The sequence below is a fragment of the Apodemus sylvaticus genome, chromosome 12 (assembly GCF_947179515.1).
Source record: "Apodemus sylvaticus chromosome 12, mApoSyl1.1, whole genome shotgun sequence".
NCBI classification, from domain to species: Eukaryota; Metazoa; Chordata; class Mammalia; order Rodentia; family Muridae; genus Apodemus; species Apodemus sylvaticus.
The window spans coordinates 81,010,301-81,036,205 of NC_067483.1; the positions used below are offsets into that span (position 1 = coordinate 81,010,301).

At 41.1% G+C, this 25,905-nt stretch overlaps 1 protein-coding gene across 7 annotated transcripts in view; it reads left to right on the top strand.

Moving 5' to 3' along the window:
- The window catches only part of Aim2 (absent in melanoma 2), a 59,718-nt gene that overhangs the window by 20,778 nt on the left and 13,035 nt on the right, over positions 1–25,905 (top strand). For 4 of the 7 annotated variants that reach the window (XM_052200473.1, XM_052200470.1, XM_052200471.1 and 1 more), the window contains one exon: positions 23,469–23,592. The gene's annotated coding sequence lies outside the window, so the exon portion shown is untranslated. The other 3 variants (XM_052200472.1, XM_052200474.1, XM_052200475.1) reach the window with 3 other exon arrangements.

Sequence of the window (25,905 nt, forward strand, 5' to 3'; positions counted from 1 at the left end):
CTTTCTTTTTCTTTTTTTCCTTTTTTAACCAGGCACATGTCACATTCGGGGCTTTCTAGCATCTTACAAATACTTCACATGTAATATTCCTTCCTCCCCAGACCAGAAGTATGTCCAACTTTCAGTTTCCTTTGCAGTGCAGATGGTTGGGGCTGACAAGGGCTTGCCCTAACGCGTGCTTTCCAGATGAGGTTTGAGTCTGACATCTTTGGTATAAGAACCAGAAACATGGAGGGCATCGACCTTGCCAATATGGCTCCTTTAGGGGTGTTTAGCTTTCAGGCACCAACTGGAATTGCAATAGGATTGCTGACACAGAGGCAGCATTGGTGCTGAAGTTTTAGTGGTTGCTGTGGGGCCAGATCTTGACATTCTGCAGGTGACAGCAGCAGTAAGCTTCCTCCTTCAGAACAGTTCTACAGTGCGGTTTGATGTGTGGGTGGGGGAAGAGGTGGAGGCCCTTTTCCTGTGAGTTTAGACCAGACTTTGTTCCTTCATCCTTTACTGATCTCTGAGGTTATTATTTTTTTTAAGAAAGCAGACTTTATTAAACTAGCTGGAGTCAATTCTGTTGTTTGCAGCGAGAATCTTGAGCAATTTGAGGTTATTGATCCTTCTGTGGAAGGAAATTTAGCTGTATTTTGAGCTGTGTGACAGGTTCAGGGAAGGATGGGATGAACAAGAAATAGGTACCGTTGGGTTGGAGAATTGTAGGGCCTACCATCTAGGGTTTAGGAATCTGTCTGTATTCCTAAAAGTGGTTTTATATCTTGGGTATGGAATTATTCCCAGATGTTCTAAAAAGGCAAGAAAATGGGCATCTCAGCAGAAAACAGTAGATGCAACCAGAAGTGACAGGTGTGTGCCTGAGCAACTGACTCCGAGTCTTCATTTCCTTCCGGGTCCAGTAGCTTAAGCTCTGACTCAGACCCAATATAGTGTTCTGTGAGGCAACCTGGAGAAAGGTTAGCCCTTAGTGGCTGAGTAATAAAGTTTTAACACTGTGTCTGAGGCAATTGTGCACTATATGTGCAGAAATATATATATATATATATATATATATATATATACACACACACACACATACATATACATACATATATATTATGTGTTATAGGTTACATATAATATATATTATATAACATATTATATATAACACACACATATAAAGTATTATGAATAACTTCCATTTCACTAAAGTAGGCTTCTACTTCACAGAATTCCTGTTTACTGAGACCCTGACCCTGAGTCGGGCACTGTAGCACATAGAGTGCACATCTTTATTTCTAGCACCTGGAGGTGTGACCCAGGAGAATCACCAGGTCAGGGGAAGTTTGGGATACAGAATGGAAATTGTAAATAAAATGAAAAACTAATTGACTCTGAACAGGATGAGTCCAAGCGCCTTTTCCCCTAATGAATCCTTTCTAAACCAATTTGTCTGGAAGTAATTAATTCTATTTCTAAAATGTTATTTAATTTATCATGGATCATATTTGGTATTAGCGTTATTGTGCATGATTCCTGGGGGTGGTGGGGGGAGGATGGTAAAGCACTTTTGGGAAAATTAGCAGAGTCCCTTATATTTTAGGCTTAATCCTTATTTTTATCAAATCAATATACTGCTCTGACTTCAAATTCAAATAGGACTATATGCATTGGAAGAGCGGCTCCTTTGGGGATGGGGATACTCTGTTCAGTGATGGAGTGCTGGCCTAACATGCACAATGTCCTCAGTTTAGTCCCCTTGCACCGGTAACAAAAATAAAAAATAGTGACTCTCTGCCTCATGGGTTCCTACTTCAAATCCCATTCGCAAGCAGCCACTATTCTAGTCTTTGGGTTTTAGTTCTATGTTTTGAGATGGGTCTCTCTGTGAAGCCCTGGCTGGCCCAGAACTTACCATGTAGGCCAACCTGAGGCCTTTCTATCCCTACCATTTCTTAGGTGATGAAATGCCAGGTGTGTACCACGTGACTTGGTCAGGTATGTACCACAGTGCCTCGCCACGTTCAGCCTTTTCTCATGATAATACCCTCTTAATCTCCGAGTTTCAACTATGCCATACTCTACCTTCAATTTCCTGAAACTGATGCTGAAAATTTAGTTTCCTCACACCTCTCTTTTCCTACAATTTTGAGAGTCCCCACATCTCACATGTACAGATGAATCCAAGTGCATCATTTCACAATTTCTGACTAAAATGCACAGACACTTAGTATTTTACATCCCCCTCTGTATCCCAAATTTGCCCTGACCTGGTGATCCACCTGGGTCACATTTCCAGGTGCTAGAATTAAAGATGTGCACCCCAGGCACTGCAGTGCCTGGCTCAGGGTCAGGGTCTCAGCAAACAGGAATTCTGTTAAGGTAGAAGCCTTGACAATATTAAAAACAAAGCAAACAATCAAAAAATCCAAACAGTCATAACTCAAAACAAAACAAACAGTGAATTCATTTACTTTTTTAAGTATATGAAATAATAAACAAATAGAAGTTTCAACTGAAGACCCAACGTTGTCTCTTGAGAAATAAAGTACCTTGGCATCTATCTAAATAAATATGTATGCTATACATATAAAAGAAAATGACAAAATGGAAAAAACAAACTGAAGAAAAAAGTGTAGTCATGTCCCATATTCACGGAGAAGAGAATTCAGTATACATTTGGTGCAAGCAAAATTCCAACAAATGGCTTCATGGATACTTAAAATTAGATTTTAAATGAAAAGTAAAAGACCTCAAATCATTTATGCGATCCTGAAGGATAAGGAGTTTGGAGGACCTGGAGGTTACCCAGCTTCAAGACTAACAATGGGGCTGCAGAAACTAAGACAGCGTGACCGTGGTGGGAGAATACACGCTGATGAAGCTGAGCATATGCACTGCTCTAGCAGAGGACCCGGCTGTGTGCCCAGCACCCACATAGGGCAGCTCACATCTGTGACTCTGGTTCCAAGGTATCCAGTGCCCTCTTCTGGTTCCCACAGCGTTCCTGAGTACATGAGCTACACATAAACACACAGTCTCACATATATAGAATTAAAAAAAATTAAAAATATATATACAACCAATGGGTCAGAGTACAAAACCTAAAAGTAGACCCAAATAAGCATAGTTAACCAATTGGTTTTTGATGAAGTAGAAAAAGTAATAAAATGACTAAAGGTACTCCCTTTATTCCCTTTTAGTAAAAATAGATTTTTTTTCACATAATAATTTCTTACTACAAATTATCTTCCCTCTAGTCCTCTCAGTTCCACCCCCTTCTCCCATATGTTTCTTTCATTAGAAAATAAACAGGCTTCTAAGGGACTGTAATGTAATGTAATAGACTACCACATAGTAATTGGACAGCACAAACAAACTGAAGGAAAGGAGCCCAAGAGAAGGCACAAGAATCAGAGACCTACTCACTCTCACACTATGGAATCACATAAAAACACTAAACTGAATTCATACACACACACACACACACACACACACACACACACAATCACATAAAAACACTAAACTGAATACACACACACACACACACACACACACACACACACACACACACACACACACAGCAGGCTCTGTGCATACTGCTTCAGTCTCTGTGGAGTTCGTATGAGTTTTGATCATGCACTGGTTCTTGTTTTTTGGTTTTCTCCATCCCTCTGACTCTTCCCTTCTTTCTATCTCCTCTTCTGTGGGCTTTTCTGAGCCTTGCATGGAGGGATTTGATGGAGACATCACATTTAGAACTCAGAGTTCCAAGGTCTCTTACTTCCTTCATAATGTCCGATGGTAGGTTTCCATTTTTGTATATTTGTATCTAAGTTATATTCCATCTGCTTCAGAAGAAAGTTTCTCTGATAATGGCAAAAGGTGCTCTTTTTAGCAAATGATTCCAGGCAGCTGGTCACCAATGCAGACAGAAATGTAAAATGCACAACTGTGAAGATTCTTGAAGAGGGTTGGGAAATGATGATTCAGTAGGTAAAGGTGATTGCTGCTGATCCTGGCAACCTGAGCCTAATCTTAGGATCCCACTTAGTGGAAGGAGGGAACTGATCCCTGCAAGTTATCTGTTGACTTCCACATGGACACTGTGGCATGAGTGCAAATATGCTTTCTCCCCTCCCCCTCCCTCTCTCCGCCCTCCGTCTCCCTCCCTCTTTCCCTCTCTCTTTCCCTCTTCCCTTCCCTCTCCCCTCCACTCCCCATCCCTCTCTCCTTCCCCCTGCATCTCCCGTCCCCTCCCATTCCCTTCTGCTCTCTCCTAGTCCCTCTCTCTCCTCATTCTCCTCTCCCCTTCCCCCCTCTCTCCCCCTTTCCTCCTTCCCTCTCTCCCTCTCCTTCCCCATCTCTCTTTGTCCCTCCCCTCCCCCTCACTCTTCCTCTCTCCCTCCCCCCCTCTCTTTCCCTCTCTCTCTTTCTCTCCTTTTCCCCTCCCTCTTCCCTTCTCCTCCCTCTCTCCCAACCTCTCCCTCTTGCTCTTCCTCTCTCCCTCTCCCTCCCTCTCTCTCTATCCCCCTTACCTCCCCCCTCTCTCTCCCTCCCTCCCTCTCTCTCTCTCTCTCTCACTCAATCACTCTTGCTCTTTCTCTTGCTCTTTCTTGCTTTCACCCTTGTTTTCTAGCTCTCAATTTTTTTCTCTCTAGATAAATAATTTAATTAATCTAAAACATTTAAAGAATTCTTAGAAGATAGTATAGGTGAAAACTATAAACAACCTTCACATAGGGTGAAGGCTTTAAATAGTACTCCAAAGACCACAACCTCTGAAAGAAGTGAAAATGTCAGTGAAATTAAAACTTTCTGCTATTCCAAAGACTTGCAAGAGAATAATTTAAAAATATTTGCCAAAGTCATGTCTGATTCATTTTTTATGTTAAAAAATACAAAAAAATATAAAAAAATACAAAAAGAACTCATTTCAGTTGTGGAAACACCCAGAAGTCTATTAATAAATGGATTAACTATCTTAACAGGCACCTTACCAAAGGGATTAGACACATGTCAGAAAAGTAAGCAAAAGGATGCTTTGTCTCATGTTCCATTAGCAAAGGCATAAAGCATAAGCAAGGACGTCACACCCTCCTCTCCCATCTGGCTGCGATCCAGAGCTCTGATAGTACCATGTACTAGCAAGGTCATGAGCCAACAGGAATGCTAGCTCACTGCTAGAGGAAATGCAAAGTGTAACAGTGTTGGTGGGTTCTAATAAAGCCACTTCTGCTTCAACTATACATCACAGCATCACACTCCTTGCTAATACACAGAACTGAAATATGCAGGAACCCGTGCATGGATATTTACAGTAGTGTTAGTGATGGTTGTCTAGACCTAGGAGTAACCAAAATGTTATCCAGTAGGAAAAGTGAATTTTCAAAGGCTGGTTTATCCAGACAACAGAATATTATTCAACACCAAAAATAAGCAATGTGTCAATTGTGAAAACAAACCAAAATACCAACAGCAACAAAAACCTACAAAGGAAGCTTAAATACATATTAAGAGAGAGACAGAGAGAGAGACAGGGACAGAGACGGAGACAGAGAGACAGACAGCAAGAAACAGAGACCGATTATAAAAGGCTGAGTAGTATATGATTCTTCATGCCTGGTAACTTCTGACCAAGGAGATGGTGAAAGATGTGGGCTGGTTGCCAGTTAGTGGTAGGTTATCATGATTAGGCAGAGATTGATGTGTGCTTAAGATTGGTGAAACCCCTCTGACCTTGTGGCTGTCCATCATTACACGTTTCCCTCATACATATAGACATATTTGATTCCAGGACCAAAGCCCGATAGGAACTGAAGACTTTGAATAATAAACTTGTGTCAGTGTATGTCTCTCAATCTTAGCAAAGGTTCTACTTGGGAATTCTGGTAATAGTGGAACTGTATATGAAGCAAGTGAGGGCATAGGGGTTGATATACCTTTAGCTCTCTCTGGCTGTGAACCTGAAGCTGCTTTGTAAAGTCTGTTAAAAAAAAATCTAAAAAAAAAAAACAAAATCAATGTGCCTTGGTCGTTCCCTGGTTCATCCAAATAGACTATATTTTATTTGTTAGGAAGGACTGGCGATCGTCTCTAGGCACTGCCCTGCTGGGCTAGAGCTCTTCTGTTGAGCTTTATCTTTGACCCTAGACAGTATTTCTCTGTTTCTCCTGCTTTCTCTGCTCACTCTTGTGTGAATCTGTATCAGATAGTCATTTTTTATTCTAGTACACAGACCATATTTCTTATTTTTTTCTTCTCTCCATCCCATTGTCTTCCATTTACACTTATACAAAGTGTTCTTCAGCTGCACTCTTTACCACCCCATTAACTTTAAAAGGATTTCGCTTATGGCATTCACAAACTGTTTCAAAAAATACTTTTGTTAACCTGTTCAGTATCACATTTGTCAGTATTGCTTCATTGTTGTAACTTCTGTCTAAATGTCTTGTTGACTATTTTTCCTTTACCCTTTGCCTTATCTTTTTCTTCGTAGTACTGTTTCTGTTTCACATTTGCTGTACTGAAATTTCCCCAATGAAATCACTTTAGGGGACAAAGGGTTAATTCGGGCTCACAGTTTGAAGCTACAGTCCATCACATCAGGAGATCCAGGAGAGTCACAGTGTGGGGAGATTCAGTTGTTCACATTGTGTCCACATTCGGGATCCCAGCCCAGGGCATGGGGTCTGATCATCCCACCTTAGTTAACTTAATCAAAATAACCTCCCACAGGCAGGCTGAGATGCCCAGATCCCTGTGGTTCTATGTTGCTGTACATCTCCAGCCCAAATATGCCCCAGCAATGAAAACACAACTCAATTACTATGAATACAAGCTGTGCGCCTTGATTGGGCAGATCTACCTCTACAATACCATCTTCCCCATCTGTGAGACCACTTATAACTTGTGGTTTCTCCTGACCACGTGCCTCTGCTCTACCTTCCTTCTACCTCCTTCTTTGTCATCTTTCTTCCTCCTCTCCTTCTCGCTACCCACTTTTAGCTCCACCTTCCCTTCATCTGCCTAATCACTGGCTCTAGCCTTTATTTTACAAATTAAGATGGGAAGAAAGTTTACAGGAAATCACCTAAGTGCTGATTCATTCCTTGTTCACAGCCCCTCCCAGGAGAACTGAGTTAGCATCAAATTACAAATAGCCCCAGGGCTATCCACAACAGTTCTAGATTTCATGAAGATTAACCATCTGAGTACTCTCAGTTCTTAAATATCTTACTTACACATTAAATACATACATTTCAAATGTGGGGAAAGTCCTGCACAGAAGAGTACAGAATGTGATGAACATGGGTGACTCACTGATACGGTCCTCTTTGAGGTTACATCTGTGGATGTATAGGGATGAGTCTTGTAGTGAGAGTTCAAGGGCCCATGTCAATGTCAGTGCCTGACCATGTGTGCACAGTTAGAGGTTCTTCATCTGCCCTCATGGATTCTGAACCTTGTTTCTGTTAGAATTGTTCTCATGGGGAGGACACAGCTTGCTCTGGTGGGTCCGGCCCCACAGAGCTTAGGTTCCAGTCCTGAGGCCTCTGGCGGGAGCCTTCAGATCTCCCTTTCGGGATCCAGGACAACCTGGGCTACAACACCACATCTCCAGGACCTGCAAGAGGCCAGAGGGGCACCCTGGAGGCCAGCTGGGAGGAGTAGATGTGCTCTGGTGAGTCCAGCAGGCCCTGGGTAGGAGCCTTCAGGTGTCTGCTTCTGGATCTGAACAGCCTGGGCTACAGCACCCTGTCTCCAGGCAGTGCAGGAGGTCAGCTGTGCACCAGAGGCCAGCTGGGAAGAGGCAGCTTGCACTGGTGAGTCCAGCATTGACAACAAGACCAACTAACACCAGTGGAAACTAGATGGCAAAAGGAAAATGCAGGAACGTCACTAACAAAAATCAAGGCAATATGGCAGCATCTGAACCCAATTCTCCTTTAACAGCATGTCCTGGATACCCCATCACACCAGAAAAACAAGATTTGGATTTAAAATCACTGGTCATGATGCTGGTACAGGAACACATAAAGGACATACTTAAAGAAATTCAGGAGAAAATGGATCAAAAGTTAGAAACCCTTACAAGGGAAAGACAAAAATCATTGAAAGAAATTCGGGAGAATACAAAAGCCAATAAGGAGGAAACGCAAAAAATCACTTAAAGAACTACAGGAGAACTTTGGTCAACAGGCTGAGGTCATGAAAGAGAAAACACAAAGATCTCTTAAAGAATTACAGGAAAGCACAAACAAGCAAGTGAAGGAGCTAAGCAAAACCATCCAGGATCTAAAATCAGAAGTAGAAACAACTAAGAAAACTCAAAGGGAGACAACTTTGAAGATAGAAAACCTTGGGAAGAAATCAGGGGACATAGATGCAAATATCAACAACAGAATACAAGAGATATAAGAAAGAATCTCAGATGCTGAAGATACCATGGACTCAACAGTTAAAAAAAAATACAAAATGCAAAAAGCCTGTAACCCAAAACATCCAGGAAATCCAGGACACAATGAGAAGACCAAACCTAAGGATTATAGGCATAGATGAGAGTGAAGATTTACAACTTAAAGGGCCAGCAAATATCTTCAACAAAATTATGGAAGAAAACTTCCCTAACCTAAAGAGAGATGCCCATGAATATACAAGAAGCCTACAAAACTCCAAACAGACTGGACCAGAACAGAAATACCTCCTGTTACATAATAATCAAAACACCAAATGTACTAAACAAAGAAAGAATATTAAAGGCAGTAAGAGAAAAAGGCCAAGTAACATATAAAGGATGACTTTTCAGAATCACACCAGACTTCTCACCTGAGACTATGAAAGCTAGAAGATCCTCGGCAGATCTCATGCAGACTCTAAGAGAACACAAATGCCAACCAAAACTACTATACCCAGCAAAACTCTCAATCACCATAGATGGAGAAACTAAGATATTCCATGACAAAACCAAGTTTACCCAATATCTATCCACAAACCCAGCCCTACAAAGGATAGTAGGAGGAAAACACCAATACAAGGAGAGAAACTTCACCCTGGAAAAAGCAAGATAGTAACCTTCTTTCATCAAACCCAAAAGAAGAAAACCACTCAAATATAAAAAATAACATCAAAAATGACAGGAAGTAATAATCACTATTACTTAATATCTCTTAACATCAATGGGCTCAATGCCCCAACAAAAAGACATAGACTAACCGACTGGATATGTAAATATGACCCTACATTTTGCTGCATACAGGAAACACACCTCAGTGTCAAAGACAAACACTACCTTAGAGTAAAAGGCTGGAAGACAATTTTACAAGCAAATGGTCTCAGGAAACAAGCTGGAGTAGCCATTCTAATATCAGATAATATTGATTTTCAACCCAAAGTCATCAAAAGAGACTCTGAGGGACACTTCTTGCTGGTCAAAGGAAAAATACAACAAGAAGAACTCTCAGTCCTGAACATCTGTGCTCAAAATGCAAGGGCACCCTCATTCATAAAAGAAACTTTATTAAAGCTCAAAGCACACATTGCACCTAACACAGTAATTGTGGGTGACTTCAACACTGCACTTTCCTCAATGGACCGATCAGCAAAACAGAAACTGAACAGGGATAGTGTGAAACTAATTGAAGCTTTGGACCAATTAGATTTAACAGATATATATAGAACATTTTATCCTAAAGCAAAAGAATATACCTTTTTCTCAGCACCTCATGGTACCTTCTCCAAAATCGACCATATAATTGGTCACAAGACAGACCTCAACAAATATAAGAAGATCGAACTAATCCCATGCCTCCTATTGGATCACTATGGAGTAAAAGTGGTCTTCAATAGCAACAAAAACCACAGAAAACCTACATATACATGGAAACTGAACAACATTCTATTCAATGATACCTTGGTCAAGGAAGAAATAAAGAAAGAAATTAAAGACTTTTTAGAACTTAAGGAAAATGAAGATACAACATACCCAAATCTATTGGACACAATGAAAGCTGTGTTACGAGGAAAACTCATAGCCCTGAGTGCCTCAAAAAAGAAAATGGAGAGCACATACACTATAACAGCTTAATGACACACCTGAAAGCCCTGGAACAAAAAGAAACTATTTCACCCAGGAGGAGTAGAAGGTAGGAAATCATAAAACTCAGGGCTGAAATCAATCAAGTAGAAACAAAGAGAACCTTACAAAGAATCAATAAAACCAGGAGCTGGTTCTTTGAGAAAATCAACAAGATAGATAAACCCTTAGCCAGACTAACCAAAGGGCACAGAGACAGTATCCAGATTAACAAACTTAGAAATGAAAAGGGAGATATAACGACAGAAACTGAGGAAATTCAAAAAATCATTAGATCCTACTACAAAAGCCTACACTCAGCACAACTGGAGAATCTGGAGAAAAAGGACAGTTTCCTAGACAGATATCCGACACCAAAACTAAATCAGGATCAAATAGATCACCTAAACAGTCCCATAACACCTGAAGAAATAAAAAGGGTCATAGAAAGTCTCCCAACCAAAAAAAGCACGGGACGAGATGGCTTCAGTGCAGAATTCTATCAGACCTTCATAGAAGACCTAACAACAATACTCTTCAAACTATTCCACAAAATAGAAACAGAAGGAACTCTACCCAACTCATTTTATGAAGCCACAATTATGCTGATACCAAAACCACACAAAGATCCAACAAAGAAAGAGAACTTCAGGCCAATTTCCCTTATGAACATTGATGCAAAAATACTTAATAAAATTTTTACCAACCGAATCCAAGAACACATCAAAACGATCATCCACCATGATCAAGTAGGCTTCATCCCAGGGATGCAGGGATGGTTCAATAGAAGGAAATCCATCAATGCTATCCACTACATAAACAGACTCAAAGAAGAAAACCACATGATCATCTCATTAGATGCAGAAAAAGCATTTGACACAATTCAGCATCCTTTCATGCTAAAAGTCTTGGAAAGAACAGGAATTCAAGGCCCATACCTAAACATAGTTAAAGCAATATACATATATAAATAAATATATAAAGCAACATCAAACTAAATGGAGAGAAACTTGAAGCAATCCCACTAAAATCAGGTACTAGACAAGGCTGTCCTCTCTCTCCATATCTTTTCAATATAGTACTTGAAGCTCTAGCTAGAGCAATTAGACAACCTAAGGAAGTCAAGGGGATACAAATTGGAAAGGAAGAAGTCAAATTATCACTATTTGAAGATGACATGATAGTCTACTTAAGTGATCCGAAAACCTCCACCAGAGTACTCCTACAGCTGATAAACAACTTCAGCAAAGTGGCTGGTTATAAAATCAACTCAAGCAAATCAGTTGCCTTCCTATACTCAAAGGAGAAGCAGGCTGAGAAAGAAGTTAGGGAAATGACACCCTTCACAATAGCCACAAATAATATAAAGTATCTTGGTGTGACTCTAACCAAACAAGTGAAAGATCTATACGACAAGAACTTCAGGTCTCTGAAGAAGGAAATCGAAGATGACCTCAGAAAATAGAAAAATCTGCCATGCTCATGGATTGGCAGGATTAATATAGTTAAAATGGCCATCTTGCCAAAAGCAATCTACAGATTCAACGCAATCCCCATCAAAATCCCAACTCAGTTCTTCACAGAGTTAGAAAAAGAAATTCCCAAATTCACCTGGAATAACAAAAACCCCAAGATAGCTAAAACTATTCTCAACAACAAAAGAAATTCTGGGAGAATCAGTATCCCTGACTTCAAGCAATACTACAGAGTGATAGTGTTAAAAACTGCATGGTATTGGCACAGTGACAGACAAGTGGACCAATGGAATAGAATTGAAGATCCAGAAATGAATCCACACACCTATGGTCACTTGATCTTCAACAAAGGAGCTAAAAACATCCAGTGGGAAAAAGATAGCCTTTTCAACAAATGGTGCTGGTTCAATTGGAGGTCAGCATGCGAATTGATCCATTCTTATCTCCATGTACTAAACTTCAAAGACCTCCATGTAAAACCAGACACACTGAAACTAATAGAAAAGAAACTGGGGAAGACCCTTGAGGACATGGGCACAGGGGAAAAGTTCCTGAACAGAACACCAATAGCTTATGCTCTAAGATCAAGAATTGACAAATGGGACCTCATAAAATTACAAAGTTTCTGTAAGGCAAAGGACATTGTTAAAAGGACAAAAACGACAACAATCAAATTGGGAAAGGTTATTCACCAACCCCACATCTGATAGAGGGCTAATATCCAATATATACAAAGAACTCAAGAAGTTAAACTCCAGGGAACCAAATAACCCTATTAAAAAATGGGGTACTGACCTAAACAAAGAACTTTCACCTGAAGAAATTCGGATGGCTGAGAGGCACCTTAAGAAGTGCTCAACATCATTAGTCATTAGGGAAATGCAAATCAAAACAACCCTGAGATTTCACCTCACACCAGTCAGAATGGCTAAGGCCAAAAACTCAGGAGATAGCAGGTGTTGGTGAGGATGTGGAGAAAGAGGAACACTCCTCCACTGCTGGTAGGGCTGTAAGATGGTACAAGCACTTTGGAAATCAGTCTGGCGGTTCCTCAGAAAACTGGACATGACACTTCCGGAGGACCCTGCTATACCTCTTCTGGGCATATACCCAAATGATTCCCCGGCATGTAATAAAGACACATGCTCTATTATGTTCATAGCAGCCTCATTTATTTATTTATTTTTTTAATTTTTTTATTCGATATAATTTATTTACATTTCAAATGATTTCCATTTTCTAGCTCCCCCACTCCCCGAAAGTCCCGTAAGCCCCCTTCTCTTCCCCTGTCCTCCCACCCACCCCTTCCCACTTCCCCGATCTGGTTTTGCCGAATACTGTTTCACTGAGTCTTTCCAGAACCAGGGGCCTCTCCTCCTTTCTTCTTGTACCTCATTTGATGTGTGGATTATGTTTTGGGTATTCCAGTTTTCTAGGTTAATATCCACTTATTAGTGAGTGCATACCATGATTCACCTTTTGAGTCTGGGTTACCTCACCTAGTATGATATTCTCTAGCTCCATCCATTTGCCTAAGAATTTCATGAATTCATTGTTTCTAATGGCTGAATAGTACTCCATTGTGTAGATATACCACATTTTTTGCATCCACTCTTCTGTTGAGGGATACCTGGGTTCTTTCCAGCATCTGGCAATTATAAATAGGGCTGCTATGAACATAGTAGAGCATGTATCCTTATTACATAGTGGGGAGTCTTCTGGGTATATGCCCAGGAGTGGTATAGCAGGATCTTCTGGAAGTGAGGTGCCCAGTTTTCAGAGGAACCACCAGACTGATTTCCAGAGTGGTTGTACCAATTTGCAACCCCACCAGGAGTGGAGGAGTGTTCCTCTTTCTCCACACCCTCTCCAACACCTGCTGTCTCCTGAATTTTTAATCTTAGTCATTCTGACTGGTGCAAGATGAAATCTTAGGGTTGTTTTGATTTGCATTTCCCTAATGACTAATGAAGTTGAGCATTTTTTAAGATGCTTCTCCACCATCCGAAGTTCTTCAGGTGAGAATTCTTTGTTTAACTCTGTACCCCATTTTTTAATAGGGTTGTTCGGTTTTCTGGAGTCTAACTTCTTGAGTTCTTTATATATATTGGATATTAGCCCTCTATCTGATGTAGGATTGGTGAAGATCTTTTCCCAATTTGTTGGTTGCCGATTTGTCCTCTTGATGGTGTCCTTTGCCTTACAGAAACTTTGTAATTTTATGAGGTCCCATTTGTCAATTCTTGCTCTTAGAGCATACGCTATTGGTGTTCTGTTCAGAAACTTTCTCCCTGTACTGATGTCCTCAAGGGTCTTCCCCAGTTTCTTTTCTATTAGCTTCAGAGTGTGTGGCTTTATGTGGAGGTCCTTGATCCATTTGGATTTGAGCTTAGTACAAGGAGATAAGGATGGATCAATTCGCATTCTTCTGCATGCTGACCTCCAGTTGAACCAGCACCATTTGTTGAAAAGGCTATCTTTTTTCCATTGGATGTTTTCAGCCTCTTTGTCGAGGATCAAGTGGCCATAGGTGTGTGGGTTCATATCTGGATCTTCAATCCTGTTCCATTGATCCTCCTGCCTGTCACTGTACCAATACCATGCAGTTTTTAACACTATTGCTCTGTAGTATTGCTTGAGGTCAGGGATACTGATTCCCCCAGATTTTCTTTTGTTGCTGAGAATAGTTTTAGCTATCCTGGGTTTTTTGTTGTTCCAGATGAATTTGATAATTGCTCTTTCTAACTCTGTGAAGAATTGAGTTGGGATTTTGATGGGTATTGCATTAAATCTGTATAGTGCTTTAGGCAAAATGGCCATTTTAACTATATTGATTCTACCGATCCATGAGCATGGGAGGTTTTCCCATTTTTTGAGGTCTTCTTCCATTTCCTTCTTCAGAGTCTTGAAGTTCTTGTCATACAGATCTTTCACATGTTTGGTAAGAGTCACCCCAAGATACTTTATACTGTTTGTGGCTATTGTGAAGGGGATAATTTCCCTAATTTCTTTCTCAGCCTGCTTATCCTTTGAGTATAGGAAGGCCACTGATTTGCTTGAGTTGATTTTATAACCTGCCACTTTGCTGAAGTTGTTTATCAGCTGTAGGAGCTCTCTAGTGGAGTCCTTTGGGTCACTTAGGTAGACGATCATGTCGTCTGCAAATAATGATAGTTTGACTTCTTCCTTTCCAATTTGTATCCCTTTGACCTCCTTATGTTGTCGAATTGCCCGAGCTAGTACCTCAAGTACAATATTGAAAAGATAAGGAGAAAGGGGGCAGCCTTTTCTGGTCCCTGATTTCAGTGGGATTGCTTCAAGTTTCTCTCCATTTAGTTTGATGCTGGCTACCGGTTTGCTGTATATTGCTTTTACTATGTTTAGGTATGGGCCTTGAATGCCTGTTCTCTCCAAGACTTTAAGCATGAAAGGATGCTGAATTTTGTCAAATGCTTTTTCAGCATCCAATGAAATGACCATGTGGTTTTGTTCTTTGAGTTTGTTTATGTAGTGGATTGTATTGATGGATTTCCGTATATTGAACCAACCCTGCATTCCCGGGATAAAGCCTACTTGATCATGGTGGATGATCGTTTTGATGTGTTCTTGGATTCGGTTGGCAAGAATTTTATTGAGTATTTTTGCATCGATGTTCATAAGGGAAATTGGTCTGAAGTTCTCTTTCTTTGTTGGATCTTTGTGTGGCTTTGGTATCAGCGTAATTGTGGCTTCGTAGAAGGAATTGGGTAGTGTTCCTTCTGTTTCTATTTTGTGGAATAGTTTGAAGAGTATTGGTGTTAACTCTTCTTTGAAGGTCTGGTAGAATTCTGCACTGAAGCCAGCTGGTCCTGTGCTTTTTTTGGTTGGAAGACTTTCTATGACTCCTTCTATTTCTTTAGGCATTATGGGACTGTTTAGATGGTCTAGCTGGTCCTGATTTAATTTTGGTATTTGGTATATGTCAAGGAAATTGTCCATTTCCTCCAGATTCTCCAGTTGTGTTGAGTACAGGCTCTTGTAGTAGGATCTGATGATTTTTTGGATTTCCTCAGTTTCCGTTGTTATATCTCCCTTTTCATTTCTAAGTTTGTTAATTTGGATACTTTCTCTGTGCCCTTTGGTCAGTCTGGCTAAGGGTTTATCTATTTTGTTGATTTTCTCAAAGAACCAGCTCCTGGTTTTGTTGATTTTTTGTATGGTTCTCTTTGTTTCTACTTGATTGATTTCGGCCCTGAGTTTGATGATTTCCTGCCTTCTACTCCTCCTGGGCGAAATAGCTTCTTTTTGTTCTAGGGCTTTCAGGTGTGTCATTAAGCTGGTAATGTATGCTCTCTCCATTTTCTTTTTGGAGGCACTCAGGGCTATGAGTTTTCCTCTTAGCACTGCTTTCATTGTGTCCCATAGATTTGGGTATGTTGTGTTTTCATTTTCATTGTGTTCTAAAAAGTCTTTAATTTCTTTCTTTATTTTTTCCTTGACCAAGGTATCATTGAGTAGAGTATTGTTCAGTTTCCACGTGTATGTGGGTTTTCTGTTGTTTCTGTTGCTATTGAAGACCACTTTTACTCCATAGTGATCAGATAGGAGGCATGGGATTAGTTCTATCTTCTTATATTTGTTGAGGTCTGTCTTGTGACCAATTATATGGTCGATTTTGGAGAAGGTACCATGAGGTGCTGAGAAAAAGGTATATTCTTTTGTTTTATGATAGAATGTTCTATATATATCTATTAAATCTAATTGGTCCAAAGCTTCAATTAGTTTCATTGTGTCCCTGTTTAGTTTCTGTTTTCCTGATCGGTCCATTGAGGAAAGTGCAGTGTTGAAGTCACCCACAATTATTGTGTTAGGTGCAATGTGTGCTTTTAGTTTTAATAAAGTTTCTTTTACGAAAGAGGGTGCCCTTGCATTTGGGGCATAGATGTTCAGGATTGACAGTTCTTCTTTTTGTATTTTTCCTTTGACCAGCAAGAAGTGTCCCTCAGGGTCTCTTTTGATGACTTTGTGTTGAAAGTCAATTTTATCTGATATTAAAATGGCTACTCCAGCTTGTTTCCTGAGACCATTTGCTTGTAAAATTGTCTTCCAGCCTTTTACTCTAAGGTAGTGTTTGTCTTTGACCCTGAGGTGTGTTTCCTGTAAGCAGCAAAATGTAGGGTCCTGTTTACGTATCCATTCAGTTAGTCTGTGTCTTTTTATTGGGGCATTAAGTCCATTGATGTTAAGAGATATTAAGGAATAGTGATTGTTACTTCCTATCATTTTTGACGTTATTTTTTAAATTTGAATGCTTAACTTCTTTTGGGTTTGATGAAAGGTTACTATCTTGCTTTTTCCAGGGTGAAGTTTCCCTCCTTGTATTGGTGTTGTCCTCCTATTATCCTTTTTAGGGCTGGGTTTGTGGATAGATATTGGGTAAACTTGGTTTTGTCATGAAATATCTTAGTTTCTCCATCTATGGTGATTGAGAGTTTTGCTGGATATAGTAGTTTTGGTTGGCATTTGTGTTCTCTTAGAGTCTGCATGAGATCTGCCCAGGACCTTCTAGCCTTCATAGTCTCAGGTGAAAAGTCTGCTGTGATTCTGATAGGTCTTCCTTTATATGTTACTTGGCCTTTTTCTCTTACTGCCTTTAGTATTCTTTCTTTGTTTAGAACATTTGGTGTTTTGATTATTATGTGACGGGAAGTATTTCTGTTCTGGTCCAGTCTGTTTGGAGTTCTGTAGGCTTCTTGTATATTCATGGGCATCTCTCTCTTTAGGTTAGGGAAGTTTTCTTCCATAATTTTATTGAAGATATTTGCTGGCCCTTTAAGTTGTAAATCTTCACTCTCATCTATGCCTATAATCCTTAGGTTTGGTCTTCTCATTGTGTCCTGGATTTCCTGGATATTTTGGGTTACAAGCTTTTTGCATTTTGCATTTTCTTTAACTGTTGAGTCCATGGTTTCTATGGAATCTTCAGCATCTGAGATTCTTTCTTATTTCTCTTGTATTCTCTTGTTGATATTTGCATCTCTGTCCCCTGATTTCTTCCCAAGGCTTTCTATCTCCAAAGTTGTCTCCCTTTGAGTTTTCTTAGTTGTTTCTACTTCTGATTTTAGATCCTGGATGGTTTTGCTTAGCTCCTTCACTTGCTTGTTTGTGCTTTCCTGTAATTCTTTAAGAGATTTTTGTGTTTCCTCTTTCATGACCTCAGCCTGTTGACCAAAGTTCTCCTGTATTTCTTTAAGAGATTTTTGTGTTTCCTCTTTCATGACCTCAGCCTGTTGACCAAAGTTCTCCTGTATTTCTTTAAGTGTTTCTTGCATTTCCTCCTTGTTGGCTTTTGTATTCTTCTGGATTTCTTTCAATGATTTTTGTGTTTCCCTTGCAAGGGCTTCTAACTTTTGATCCATTTTCTCCTGAATTTCTTTAAGTATGTCCTTCATGTGTTCCTGTACCAGCATCATGACCAGTGATTTTTAAATCCAAATCTTGTTTTACTGGTGTGATGGGGTATCCAGGACATGTTGGTAGAGGAGAATTGGGTTCAGATGTTGCCATATTGCCTTGATTTCTGTTAGTGACGTTCCTGCGTTTGCCTTTTGCCATCTAGTTCTCACTGGTGTTAGTTTGTCTTGTCAGTGCTGGACTCACCAGTGCAAGCTGCCCCTTCCCAGTTGGCCTCTGGTGCACAGCTTACCTCCTGCACTGCTTGTAGACAGGGTGCTGCTGCCCAGGCTGTTCAGATCCCAAAGCAGGCACCCGAAGGCTCCTGCTGTGGCCCGCTGGATTCACTGGAGCACACTGACTTCTCCCAGCTGGCCGCCCAGAAGCCCAGCTAGCCTCTTGCAGGACCTGGAGATGTGGTGCGGCCGCCCAGGCTGATCTGGATCTGGAAGCGGAGAGAGTTGAGCTGAGGGCTTCCGCCTGAGGCCTTGCCCCAGATTGTGTCTGTGGACCAGATGGAGCCTGTGTGCACCCCCAGGGAGTGCCGATGGTGTATGCTGCTGTGACCTCCCCTGTGTTCTGCTCACTCCGCTGGGCAGCCGATCCCCCAACCGGGCTGGCGCACACAAAGTTAGCCTGGTCCCCCAGGCCCTGAGTCCAGGCAAAAGCCTGGGAGGCCAAGGTCCTAGCAAAGTTCCCCTAGGGCTATGACTGTTAATTGGGTCCGCCAGGTGACTAGGATGGTGGGCGTGCGCGCCCGCGCTCCCTGAAAGCGCCGGGAGAGTCTGCTGTGCTAACAACCTCCTGGGGGCTGACTCACAGATGGCCCACCAAGCCGCTCAGTTCTTGGGGTCAGTCCTGTGCCTTTTGGGGCCTAGACCCCCGCTTTGTTAGCCTCAGGCTATGCCTGTTACAGGTCTGCCCGCCAGAGCTCTCTGTCGTCCTGCAGGCAAAATGGTGGCGCGCGCGCAGGCCTGGGCAAAAAACCTCCTGGCTGGGTTGGCACCCCGATGGCCCCCGACCAGCCCAGGGCCTGGGTGCAGGCCAACGCCCGTTGGGCTCAGACCACTGCGGTGTTGGCCTCGGATTATGTTTGTGTACCTCAGTCTGTCCGATCCCTGGAGTCCGAAACCAAGATGGATGCACCTCTCCTGACTGGTGGGAGGCCGAGTTCTGAAGTGGCTTCCGTGCAGGAAAGGCACCGCACAACCGCAGCTGCTTGCCGCCCGGCTGGTCATCGAAGGTCAGTGGTCGTAGGCGCAGGGCCTAACTGGACCCTGTGTCGCCTTGGTTCCACTGCTGATGGCCCTTCAGCTGGACCAGCCACTCAGCAGCCTCATTTATAATAGCCAGAAGCTGGAAAGTACCCAGATTTCCCTCAAAGGAGGAATGGATACAGAAAATGTGGTATATTTACACAATGCAATACTACTCAGCAATTAGAAACAATGAATTCACATAATTTTTAGGCAAATGGTTTGATCTGGAAAATATCCTAAGTGAGGTAACCCAATCACAAAAGAATACACAAGGAATGCAATCTCTGATAAGTGGATATTAATTAGCCCAGAAGCTCTGAATACCCAAGGCACAAATTGCATAACAAATGACTCCCATGAAGAAGTATGGAGAGTGTCCTGATCCTGGAAAGGATTAATCTAGCATTGGAGAGGAATATAAGGACAGAGAAAAAGGAGGGAGGTGATTGGAAAATCGATGGAGAGAAGAAGGTTTATGGGACATATGGGGAGGGGGGATCTGGGAAAGGGGGAATCATTTGGAATGTAAACAAAGAATATAGAAAATAAAAATATTAAAAAAATAATAAAATGATGAAAAAAAGAACTGTTCTCATAACTTGTGACTGTATATTCTTATTCGATTCTCTACTTTCATGACTTCAGGCAGCAACTCAACAACACATAGAACCTTCTCACATTTGATCCATCACAGTAAGCATGCATATCATTGTTGTTTATGTCTTGTATTAGAAATGGGATCTTCACATCAACAACTCTGAATTTGGTCTTAGGAGTCTTGAGTTCAAGATGGAGGATTTTATATGCATTTTGTTTGAGATGAGCAAATCTTTCAGTTCAGTTTGGTTTTGGTTTTGATTTTGTTGGGTTTGGTTTTTGGAAATGACCTTAGGGTCAAACTTGTGCAGATCAGCATGGCCTGAGTATTTATTCTTACCTTTGCCCTCTAAGCACTGTGCAAGGTCCTAATGATGACAGCTCAGGTGGTACCTTAGGTCTGTTTGTTATACAAGTATCAGCAACTCATTTGTTATCACGTCTTGACCATTTCTTTCTTTGTATCACTGTAACTTTGAGATGGATCAACAGGAAGCATCTATAAGAATTTATTTTCCATGGCTATGAAAGGAAGACTATCTCAGCTGATTTAGCTTGATCCTATCAGCCATGAGCATGGGAGTCTCTGTGGTGCTTTGGAACAAAGGGCGGTGCTTACCAGCAGTGCTGTAACAGCTCCATTCACCAGATGTAGGCAGCTCCTGCTTGTTGGGCCACAAGGGATGAGAAGCAAAGCAGAGCATTGGATCAGGGTGATTTTATGCTTTTTCCACAGGAGAGAAGACTGGGGGCACCAGCCATGCTGTTCATCCTCCGAGAGCTTGAACATGAACATGACATCAGCTCTGAAAGTAGACATTTTTCTTTACGGTCACTCCAGCTCTGTCCCTTGGAGTCTCTTGGTTGGACTCAATTCTCTTGAGCTTCAATCATTCTTAAAGATTTCCTGCCAGCCTTTTTAGGAGACTGACATTTTCTACAGTTCCTCATGCAAGGTCCCTGAGGTACCTCTATGGCAGTAGCCCAGTAGTTTTATGACCTAAACTCTCATCCAGCACTGGGAATCTCCCATCTGATAAGTCTGTCCCCAAACCCTTGGATTTAGCTCAGACAATTGGCCAGCCTGTAAGCTCTCAAGCCTGAACCTCCATTTTCCCTCATATTTTTCATCTTCTGTCTTTTTAAAACATAGTTTTGGAAAAATACCCATCCACCTTCTTTTCCCAGTTCCTAACATAAGCCCTCACCTCCCATCCCAGGCTAAGCTGCCATCCCTTGTACAATGTCACTACCCTGAATCCTGTTTCTCACTTTTCTATTAATAGCTGGCTAACTCAATGATTACTCTCACATGGTTCTGTTACAAGTCCTTGATTCAGTAGCATAGCTTTATAACAGTAGTCATTTAACGGAGATATTCACCTCTCCCCCATTACCCTTGAGGATGTGGATACTTTAGTAGGTTGTAATTTACCAGATGTTACACAGCCAATAAATGGCAGAGCCAGGATTTGAGTCTGTGTCTGTCTAGCTGTCTAGCTGTCATCCGTAGGCAGCAAGTGAACACTGTTGGAAATCCTTGAAGAATTGAGAAATCTTGGAATGAGGAAGGTGGGCGTCTGTCCCTCACAGCAGATGTCAGATGCAGGAAAGGGAGAGTGGGCTTCCATTGTTTCAGAAGGTGTGCTCCAGAGGAGTCATCCTCAAGCTCATTCCCAGTAGCAATTTTCCTTTTGTTTTTCTATGCCACAGCTCCCCCCCTTCTAGATCATTCTCATCAGCATGAAACAAGTCAGATTCCTCCCAGGTTAGAAAAGAGAGCAAGTAAGCAATCATAACTTACTTCCTTCGTTTCCTACCCGACCTCTTACCCTGTCTTCTATCTCATTTCTCTGGCACTTTTACTGCAAGAGTCGGGTTGAATATCCATCCCCCCTTCGTGTCGCTCTTCTTGTTACCAGTAACCCTGCATGGCTAACCCCATGGCACATGTGTAGCCCTCACCCTAGGTAGCATTACAACAGAACAAACAAGAGACACAGTTGATTATTATTAATTTTTTTAAAAAAACTTTAAGAATGATCTTTTCTTAGCTTCTGAAATATATGTTCTCCTTTGATACAATCCCTCAACAGCCACTTCCTGAAGCAGATGCTAGGTCTGCTGTTGGTAGTGGCTAGTGAGTTAGCGTTGCCTTCTTGTTTCTCTCTATCCATTTCTTCTGGTGAATTCACTCATGCTGAGTGCACCCAGGTCTATGCCATACCAGTAGATACACAGGCCAAAATATGGCATTCCAGTATGGCGCAAGTCCCTGCTTGGTGGTAAGCCAAGTCAAATGATCTTGTTAACTTGTGCTTGATGATCCGCCTGGTAACACTAACTTGAAGATAGCTAATGCCCAAGCCTAGGGTCCACCAGGGGCGACACTGACCTAGGTCACGCCTGAGTCTCGATGAGAAAATGTGGTCTGAGTAGGGTGGGTGCTCCTCGCCTACTTCCAGGCTGGTAACAATCTAGTCAAGCTTGAGTCTGTCCCACTGGCATGTAGGCAGTGGTTTAATTCTAGTGTACGTTAAGAGGCTTCATCTGTGAGATGTGGCCTGCATCTAAAAGGCTTTACTTTCTGTTCGTTGCTACTTTTCTCTACAGTAGGCAGACTTCTGGGCTAGATTTGGGCCATGTTGCCTATGGGTGGAGACCTGTCTGCTCATCCTTCTGTCCTACCCAGATCTAAGGGGGAGTGCTAGAGTGACTGACATATACAGTTCCGGATGCTCAGTCTAGTCTGAGGAAGGGGTTACAGAATTCTCCCAGGCAGTGATACTTCACTATGATAGCCTGGTACTGAGTTTAAAGACTAAGGCCTGGGCGAATTCCTTCTCTCTGTCTTTCTCTATACTTTGTGAACTTGGAGGACTGTCGACATGGACTAATCTCTCTCCCCTATCTCTTCATTGTGTCTTTTCTTACTATCAAATGAAACCAAGACATGATGGTTGCTCATGTAGCTTCTTTAGGTATTAGGAGGGTGAACTGGGCTCTATAGAGCTAATCAACTTTGTGTGCCTGTGGGAAGATGGTTGTTAGGGGTTCTTATTTCGCTGCCATCTTGTTCTGTGATTTTTCAACTGGGTTTTTCAGTGTAACAAAAACTACCCTGAATACAACCTGGAAGATACCTAGAACTGTGTTTTTACTTAGAAAATACTCACCTACTCAGTCAATGAATGTTTGTTGAATATTTTATTGTAGATGCTATTTGAGGCTCCTAAAAGGGCTGCAGACATGAACAACAGAGTCCTTGCCCACAGGTCACTTTTATTCCAGCACAGAATGTGAACAAAAACACAAACGAAAGTTACTGGATTGCTAAGTAGACAAGTAGAGAGAAAAAGGAAGCAGTTTGTGCTAACAGAAAGGAATCAGTTCTAGTTTTATAAAATATATGCAGGGAAGGTTGAGCAGAAATCTTCAGAGAGGGCAGGTTTTAGCTATTCCAACACACTCTGAAGAGACATAAATGGTTTTGTCAAGGGAAAAAAGTTGGCAATTATTATATCATTATAATAATTTTGAGACTTTTGAGAGACTTACATATGAGTATTTAAGGAATGACTGTCTTCCAGTAACAGCCAGTAATATTAGAATTTTTTTGTTTGTTTTGTTTTTAATTTAAAGGTATTATCGCACATTCTATGAATAATACAAAGGCAGCTGGTAAAAGACAGAGCAGAGGACTTGGATTCAGAAGACTTGAGGTCAGGCCATCTAATCATCCTTTTTATAAGCTGTGTAACATCAGGTAAGTCATTCTGCCTTGAATACCAAATTTAAGCTACAATTGCTGTGGAGCTGGTGTTTTGCAGGTATGCCATACAGGGCACTTTTGTGTAGTGGTAACACTGTTTAGAAAGAAGTCAGTCTATCGTATGCATCTTTTCCCCCTTTCCATCTCTCGGGCTCCCTGTGTGAATGCTTTGAGTATACATTCTGCATGGCATAGTACTGTACCCTCAGACTGCAGCTGTGACTCTTGCTGGCCATGAGACTGCCAATCAGATTGGAGTGCATTTCCTTCTCGGATAATCCACCCTCTAACCAACCCCTCACTGGTTGTGTTTCGTGGTGCTTTCGCTTGAACCCAGAGCCTCCTGCACAGGAGTCAAGGGCTCTACTGCTGAGATTCATTTTGGTCTCAACAAGTGCTTTATAACTTTTTAAGTGGACTTATTCTGTAGTAAAATGAAAAATTGTATGTAAATAAGATAAACAACCTTCAGAGAAACCAGTGTCTTAATTTTTCATATAAAATGTGATTAACTGTGATTATGTTTTTATTGAAGAGGGGTGTAGGAAGATTAAAATTTCACACAGACCAGCAGAACGCATGCTGAGGTGATTAGCATACTGCACATACTAAGCCAGAAGAGATTCCCCCCCCCCCTTCCTATTAGGGAAGAGCCTAGTACACTGGTACAGGTGTATCACTGCGGCTATTTTGGGTGTTTTTCTTAAGTTGGAAAGGATGCTTATGGTAGTTTTGAGCTTTGAGTATGAGCATGCCCATGTACGCTGAGACACTCTGATCTCTTCCTTACCTGCCCAGTTTTTACCAGAACAGTGGGAAGGTCTCATTAACTGTACTTTAGAGAGTTCATTGACACTGTATGTACTGGTGGGAGACCTCGGGGTCTTTGGCCAGTTGTTTGCCTCTCATGAACCCCCCTTCTCTTGGTCATATTTCTTCTACCTTGCTCTCTCCAGAGTAAGAGATTGCTAGCAATGTCGACGATATTATGTGACATCATCATCACATCCTGACGCACAGTCCTTGTTCATTTCTTTTCACTGCTTTTCACCTAGACAGTTGATAATTTCTCACGGAGAGGTGGCTTCTCATATAATCTGAAAACAACACGTTTATTCATTATGGACACTCAAGGTGGTATAGTCCCAGTTTGGATGTTTTAGGTGATGTTTGCATTGTTTGTATTTTTATGAAGAAATTGAGAATATGCATTTGAAATTTAATAAATCTTGCCGCCCTAGCATGTCCTTTATGTACATTGTTTAGGGAGTTTTCCTTTTTCTCAGTGTGAAGTAAAAAAAAAAAAAAAATCCAGTGTTTCTCAACTGTATTGCTATTCCTATTTAGGTATTTTATCTAGGTGAGTATTTATTTTTCTGTGAAATAAGTTAAAGATCAAACCAGGAAAAGTTTTACCATTTAAAATGTAAATGAAGATTATATTCAATAAAAAAGATAAATATCGATTATTATCATTCCCCACATATTTTTCTGAATACTTTCCTTTGCTGGTCGTTCTTTCTTTGAGATTTATTCATATTGTTTTTGTGCCATGTTTCTTTGTATATGTGGTGCTGATTTTATGCTGACATTTCTCTACTTAGCCATCTGATTTTCTTAATTATTAAGTCTTTATAAAAGTTATTTGTGGGTAGTAAGCATAGTGTTTCTTGGCAAATATTTTAACTTGTTTTGTATATTTTTGTCCTTATCCTTTCATGCAGATTTTAGAATGACCCTTAGAAGATTTCTCTGATATTTTGCATGTAGTTTGTGTATTAATTGACAAATTGACATCTTCATTTTATTGAATGTTCCCCTTCAGAATATCACATACATCCTAAATTAATAGAGAGATAAACTAAAAAAGGGGGGAAAGAATCCTTAAATAGACCAACTCATATATGTGAAAGTGAATTTTTGGTGAATGAAGAAGACAGGGTTTTCTCCATACAATCACGGAACAATTCTTGCCATGTGAGCAGAAGGATCTTCATATAATTGTATGCCACATACAAAAGAATCCGGAATAGGTCATAGATATGCAAGTTAAGCCTTTAAAATCTCTAGAGAAGAACACAGGAGAAAAATCTTCTGATCTTGAATTTGAAAAGATGGGACACCAAAATGTGGTCCTCAAGTGAATGAATTGGTAAATATATTTTATGTATATGTATGTTAAAGTTTTAAATGATGTCCCTGAAGTATGCATACTGTGCCATCTCCTATGCCTTAGGAGGTCAGGAGCGTAGACCCTAAGAATCCCTAGGTCATCACATGCCCTTGGAAAATGTCCTTTTTTGACAC